This window comes from Vigna unguiculata, chromosome 10 (genome assembly GCF_004118075.2).
Source record: "Vigna unguiculata cultivar IT97K-499-35 chromosome 10, ASM411807v1, whole genome shotgun sequence".
Taxonomy (NCBI): Eukaryota; Viridiplantae; Streptophyta; class Magnoliopsida; order Fabales; family Fabaceae; genus Vigna; species Vigna unguiculata.
Window position 1 is genome coordinate 13,575,507 of NC_040288.1, and position 7,372 is coordinate 13,582,878.

Genomic DNA, 7,372 nt, shown 5'->3' on the forward strand with positions numbered 1-7,372 from the left:
TATTGTAATATGTTTTCCAGTTTTATTATTTCTCAATAAAAGTCTATTTTTATTGTTATTCTCTACCATTGTCTAATTGAGGGGGAGCTTCTCTATTAAAACTTTTTTCATATGATCAAAATAGGGGGAGAAAAAGTTTAAAAGTTTAAACCAAACAGTGCTACTAACAAATCTACTTGTAAGATATTTTCATTGCAGATACTTTAAACATATTTTTTTGATCATCATCAAAAAGGGGGAGATTGTTGGCAAAAGCAATACAAGTCTAAATGCTGAAGCAAGATTTTGATGATGATAAAAGAAGCCTGAAAGCCATCTGGAAGTCAATATGAAGAACAAGTGTTGTTGTGTTTAAAGTTATCTTGTAAATTGTAATTAGATTTGTTAGAATCAATATTGTACAAGAAAATTCTGGTATTTCTCGAAAAATCAAAGTGATAATCGATTATCACTTAGGATAATCGATTATCCTGAGCTGAACCATTTTTTCAAGAAAACACTGGAATAATCGATTATCAGTTGTGATAATCGATTATCCTGGTCAGTTGGGCGCGATTGTTCAGTTTTTTGACCTAATTTCTGGAACCCCTATTTAAAGAACATTAGAGTTACTTCTCACTTACCTTTTTGAGAAGCTAGAGTGCTAGTGTTGTGACTGTAAGGGATTTCTCTGAGTGTTCTCAAAAGAAGCTTTGAAAAACCTACTGTGGGTAGAGCGATAACTTTTCCTGAGAGGTGTTCTAGGAGATGTTGCTGTTGTTGCTAGGAAAGCTAAGGTCAAAGTTCTCTGTGTGATTCAGAGAAAGGTGTTCATCTCTTGTGTGTTCAAGAGAGGTGTTTTCTTTCCTTACTCTTTTACTATTTGATTGTAAATATGTTATTTGTTAGTGATTTAGTTAATCTTGTTTTTCAGAGATTAACAAATGGACGTAGGGTCTTTTGATCCGAACCAGTATAAATACTTGTGTTCAGTCTTATTCTCTATCTCTTTATTTCACCTATTACTGTGTTTAAAGAAATTAATATTTGATTTAATTGATAAATTTTGAAAAAATTTTAAAGTATTAATTTTATTACTTAAAACCAATTCACCCCCTCTTGGTTTTTGTCCACACCTTTAAACATTCCGCTGCACAATACCAACAAGAGGAACATCAATATCTTCCTCCATATCAAGTATGACGAAATCCACTAAGAAAGTGAACTTGTCTACGTGCACAAGTACATCTTTAACGACTCCTTTTGGGCATTTGATCGATTGATCTGCTAGTTGTAAAGTCAAAAGAATTGGTTTGCTAATGTATAAGATTGCATTACCACCACAACTAACAAATTTACATAACGTATTCCATGTATCGCAACTGAAAAAGTATGTTCCTAATCGTACACATGTGCTAGAAGACGATGAGGTTTAGATCAGAGAAGATTTATCTTTAGATGTTGGACCAGTACGAGTGGTGGATTTTCAAGTCAAAAAGCTTCGAGGAAAAGAGATTTGTACCAGGAAGGTTCTTTAGGATGAATGAACGCAAGAAGCAACATGGGAATTGGAAGACAACATGAGGAAGTCATATCCATATATGTTTCCTAGTAAATATAATTTTCGAGTAATCAATGTTGATGTGTAAACTTTTACGGGGAAATCAATGGTGAAATGCATCTTGGGTTAAGTTTTTTTGTGTAAGGAATGTTAAACCATTTTTCTATAAAAAAGATTATACTAATTTAGAGAGTGGAATATTTGAAAACTTTTGTTCTTCTTAGTCTTGTAAAAAGTATATAAATGTAAATATTTTCACATAATTTTATATTCTATGTTTTTGTAGTGAGGAGAAACTGAGAATATGATGGACATTATCTTCATGGTCTCTTAAGCACTTGCATTGGGTTGAGAAACTTATGGGGTTCAGAAAGCAATCCCCCGAGTAAATTTCAAATAGACTCCTTAAAAAACTAGATTCAAATAACACTTGGATCGTCCTCAAGCTATCTCTTGGTTATTTCTTTTAGCATTTGTATATATTGTTACATGGAAAAAGTCCAAATTATTTATAGGTTGGAAGCATTTCTAATTGCACAATACAAAAACCTATTATAAATTGTGCAACCAAAAATTCAATAATGTATTTCAAATTGTATAATTAGTAAATATGTTATGGATTGTAAATCCAGAATACATTTGCAAATTAAAAAAAACGTATTCTAGATTTTACAAATGTTTCTAGAATTTACAATAAAAAATATATTTTCAAATTACGCTATCCATAAATATATTCCAAAAATTAGAATATTTTTTCAAATTAAGTAATTCATAAATATATTCTACATGGTATAAATCCAAAATGTTAGGGATTGTAGAATTTTAAAATATACTCTGAATTACTAAATTATGTTATCTAAGAAATGTACGATGAGATTCATATAAGAAAAAAAAAACATTCCATATTGTAATTCTAAATTTTTAAAAAGTGTTTTCCAAATGACATAATCTGAAAGTAATCTAAAATATATTTGTGGATTCCACAACTTGAGAATCTATACACTACAAGAGAAATAATTTTTAACGGAGGTTATTTTTGGCATTCCTGATAGTTTTAACTTCTACTAAAGGTGTTACCCGCGATTTGGTTTTCCCCTAGAAAAGCCAGCGTTGTTAACAGATTATCGACGATTTTCAACAACCCCTGGTAAATCAGTACTTATCGGCGGTTCTGGAACCCTCGCTATTTACCAGCAGTTTTGGAACCCCATTACTTACCGCCAGTTTTAGAACCCCGCCACTTACCGACAGTTCTGGAACCTCCGCTACAAACCGGCGGTTTTGGAACCTCTGCTACTTATCGGCGGTTTTGGAACCCCCTGCTACTTACCGGTGGTTCTGGAACCTCCGCTACTTACCGGCGGTTCTAGAACCTCCGCTACTTTCTGGAAGTTTTTCAAACCTCTGCTGGTTTTCAATTTCAATGAATTTCAACGTTTTTAAATCCCTAGTGGAGTTTTTTCACTCTTACAATGCAATTCATTATTTATAGATGACTTTTGCTTGGTGTTTTAAATCCCTTTAATTTTATTTGTAGTAGTTTTTTAATGCACATAATTCCTGAAACATATCAAATAAAAAAAAATTCTAAACTTTTGATATTTGTTTATAATTAGATATATTATATAGAAACAAGAAAGTTTGTTTGTTCAAGGTAAACAATAAAATTTAAATGTTCAAACTAGTGAAATATTACAATATATTTGTTTCTTCATAAAAGTAAAATAGTAAAAGTCTAATATAGCATTCTTCGACTATTAGTCTTGATCTTGATCTGAATCATTTGTTTCTTCATTAGAAACACTCCCTTGATCAGACACCTAACATAAAAGAAAACATAATTAGTAACATTCATTACAATATAAAATATATATTAATATACTAAAGGTTTAATTATTACCGGTGATGTATGAAACATAGGAAAGTCTTGAGGCAATTCTCCTTGATAGTTTTGTACAAAGAAAGTCATCATTGCCTTCATTTCATTGACTTGTGATGTTAAGGAAGAAACCTATTTTAAAACACAGTTAATCAAACTAATCAAACTATTTTAAAAACATATATAAGGTTACTGCCCAAGGCAACCCAAACCTGTCCTAAATTCTACATACCAGCAATCTATATTTGTTCGCAATTTAGTTATTACTAATGATGATGTGTGTTGGGTGCTGTGATTTTAAATTGCAATTGTGCTACTGTTTCTGAAATTACCAAAAAATTATAAGCAGATATGATTATGACAACAATATCAGATTGCAATTTCACTACTAGAAATAAGTCTTTTAGCGACCGAAATTAGCGACCAAAAAAAGTACATCACTATTTGCGACCAAAATAGTTACCGAACGATATTCATTGCAAATTTGCCACTGAAATAGCAACCGATTACCTTTCAAGTGACAATGGTATGGTTAGCGACTAAAATAGCGACTGAAAATTTCAATAGCGAAAATCTAGTTGCTAAATCAGTTGCTATTTATTCAATTTGAAAACAATATTTTTAGCAACCGAATTAGCGACCAATATGGGTCTTGTATTAGCGACTGAATATTTGGTGGTCGCTAAATATGTATAATATGTTAATTAGCGACTGAAATCTTATGGTTGCTAAATATAATGTGTTTAGTGACTGATTTAGCGACCGAATTAAATATTTTACTAGCTACCAAAAAACTGGTGGTCGCAAAAATATGTATGGTGTGGTAGTTAGCGACCAAACATTTTCGGTCGCTAAATATAGTGTTTTTAGTGGGTAACAAAATTTTATATAAAAAATTTAATGTAAAAAAAATATCATAAAAAATATAAAAATTATTTTAAAAATATCACCTAGGAGCTTTGTATGTAAAAATATAATTTTTGTTAATTTTTTTTTAAGTTAGAACGTTATGTAATTACCTAAGGAAAATTTTTCTAAGTTATTATCTCACATCGAAATAGCTCTACCACTCGAAACCCTCGTCACGCCGAAATATCTCCAATCCTTCCTCACGTCGAAATCTCACTCTACCGCAGCACCGCAGCAACTTGGCCAAGCTCATCGACCCACACAACAACGTTGTTACTCCATCAGCAGAAACGCGACTAATGTTCTTTGACAGCTAACGCGACTAAGGTTCTTCGACAGCTAACGCGACCCAGCTCTCCGGGCACATCGAGGTCTGGGCACAACTTTGGTCAAAACCCCCTTCACAAACCAGAATGAAAACCCCCTTCATAAACACTTCGTCAATTGGGAAAGAATCGTAAGTGATGGGTTAGGGTTTAAAATTTGGGGTTTTTTTGGATAGTTTTATTGAAATTTGGGGTTTAAAATTTGTGGCCAATGAAAGACTAAAATGCAAAATGACATGTGGAAACTGATAATGTGCTGTGGGGTTGTGGTGATTTTACAAGGTCCTTTTGTGATATGTTATGTTTGTGAATGGTAGAACTTTTCGTTTTGCAGTTGTCCTTGCTCCCGATTTGTGAAGAATTTGAAGCTAGCTCGTCTTGGTTCTTGCTATCTCCAGGTATAATTAAATCTCTTGGAAATTAAAAGTGCATATGTTTGTTAGATAAGCTCCGATGAATCAAGGGAAATAATTGAAAGAAATATATGAAATGTGGTTGGTTGAAGACATATAGTACATGTAATAAAAAGTATGCAGAGAAAATTAAATAGTGAAAGCATGATATAAGAATGAAAGGGTCAAAGTCAAGAAGCTGAAATTTATATATAGTTTGATAATTATGACTTGTTTTTGTATATTTTTGGCTTTTGTAACAAAAGTGCAGATTTTAGTTTTGTGGTGTTTGATGTTAGGAATTTTGATTTTGTTAAGAATTGGAGAACCCCTTATTCTCATCTATGACTAGAAAGAAGGCCTTATGAATTGCTTTTGCTGTGCAGGATTGGGATTGAAGCATGACATTATTGAATATAGCTATTGCGTGGGAATGTTGGAATCCAGCACCTTAGAGGATGCCATGAAGTGATAAAAAGCAACTCCTACAATTGTTTAATTTTAATTAGGCCTTTTATTGTGGTTTCTTTGTTCTTTTCTTTTTCTTGTTATTTTCTTGAATTATTAGTGTTAGATGTTATTTTTACACACAACTATATGTTTGAAATCGTTTTAATATCAAAAATTTTGGCATCCATATTTATAATAACATTAAATCTCATGAGTTGATTGTTATTTAACATAATTAAATTTGTAGTATTTATAGTATAGTTTAAAAAAATTATTTACAAGTTGATCAAAATATTGTATATAAGTAGGTACAATTATGTAATAAAAGTGGTCATTATTTTATTTTTCTTATTCATTTAGTCATAAAAATATAATATTCCTAAATGTTTATAATTTTTGTTACTAATTTAGCTATTAAAAATTATTTTAATTAAAATAAAAAAATATCTATTAGCAACCAAAAACTAATGGTTGTTGTATTATCACATCTGCGATCAAATTAGTGACTGATTTTTTTTTAATTTAATAATTTTTTTCACGTTAGCCACTAGAAAAGAGAGTTGCAAAATTTTTATTTTGCGACTAAATTAGCCATCAAAATTTTAGTGGCTAAATTGGTCTCATGGAAGAAGGTGACCAAACCTTTAGCGCTGATTAGTGACTGAAATTTGAGTTGCTATTTAGCGACCGATTTGTAATTCGGTTGCTATTTGATTTGCCACCAAGGTTTTCACAACTATATATTTTCGATTGCTATTTCGGTCGCTAACGGTTTAGCGACCGATTTTATACCTTTTAGCGACCGAAATTGGTGGTCGCTAAAATATATTTTTTTTGTAGTGTTTGTTGCAGTACTAAATATAAAAGCAGAGTATCATAAAAACATGAGAATTCTTGATTGGATAACAATATGGATGTTGATTTATAAGTGCAATATATTTAAATTCTTACTATTTTTCTTGATGGTGATATGAGATAGAATCAATGTCTTAGAGAAGAAAAGGAATTCACCATGTGTTATAATCTAGCATTCTCCAATCCAGTGCAGAATGCACAACATTATTAAAAGGTAGAAAAGATGCTTAAAATAGTTGTAGGCCATGACTAGTTTCCTAAAATGATTGAAGGCCATGACTATTTTCCTAATGCAACTATGCAATTATGAAAGTTTATGCATAGAAATCGAATCCTAAACTAAGTTTGAGCCATAATAATAAACATGATGAGTTTATCCCCTCTGTTATCAATACCAGATATCAAACATGTTCTGTAGAGAAAATATGTACCACATATTGCAACCAATTTGACAAATGCAAAAATGACCAAGAAAATGTTAAAAAACGTTACTAACCTGGTTTTGTAATTGTGTATAAGAAGGAAAGCTTGAAGATGTCCCACTACACGAATGAGCATTGAAGCCAAACACTTTAGATGAGCAAGGTCCCAAACCTAAACCCCTAACACGTCCACAATGTTCTTAACTTCCAAAAAGCATGAGCTAAGGAATCATTAATTGATATATATTTTGATTGGGATGATGATAATTTTGATTCATACGCTTGAATCTTTTCCTATATAGAACATAAGAAGAAACTAAATAAAATAACATGAAGTGTGAAAGATAATAATAGACTTTATTAGAATCAAACTTACACCGATTTCCCTTGCTTTATGACTAACAAATGTTCCATTAACATGTTTGTGTGTGGCTATCCATACTTCTCCTCTACTGACCTTATGGCCACACTCTTTTTCCTATAAAATTGAAGAAAAAGTATATTACATAATTCAAAAAATTAAAACAAATTTCACATGAAGATATGTAGTATTATCACTACCATTTCATCTCTTTTTCTTACAATGCTTTTAGATCCAC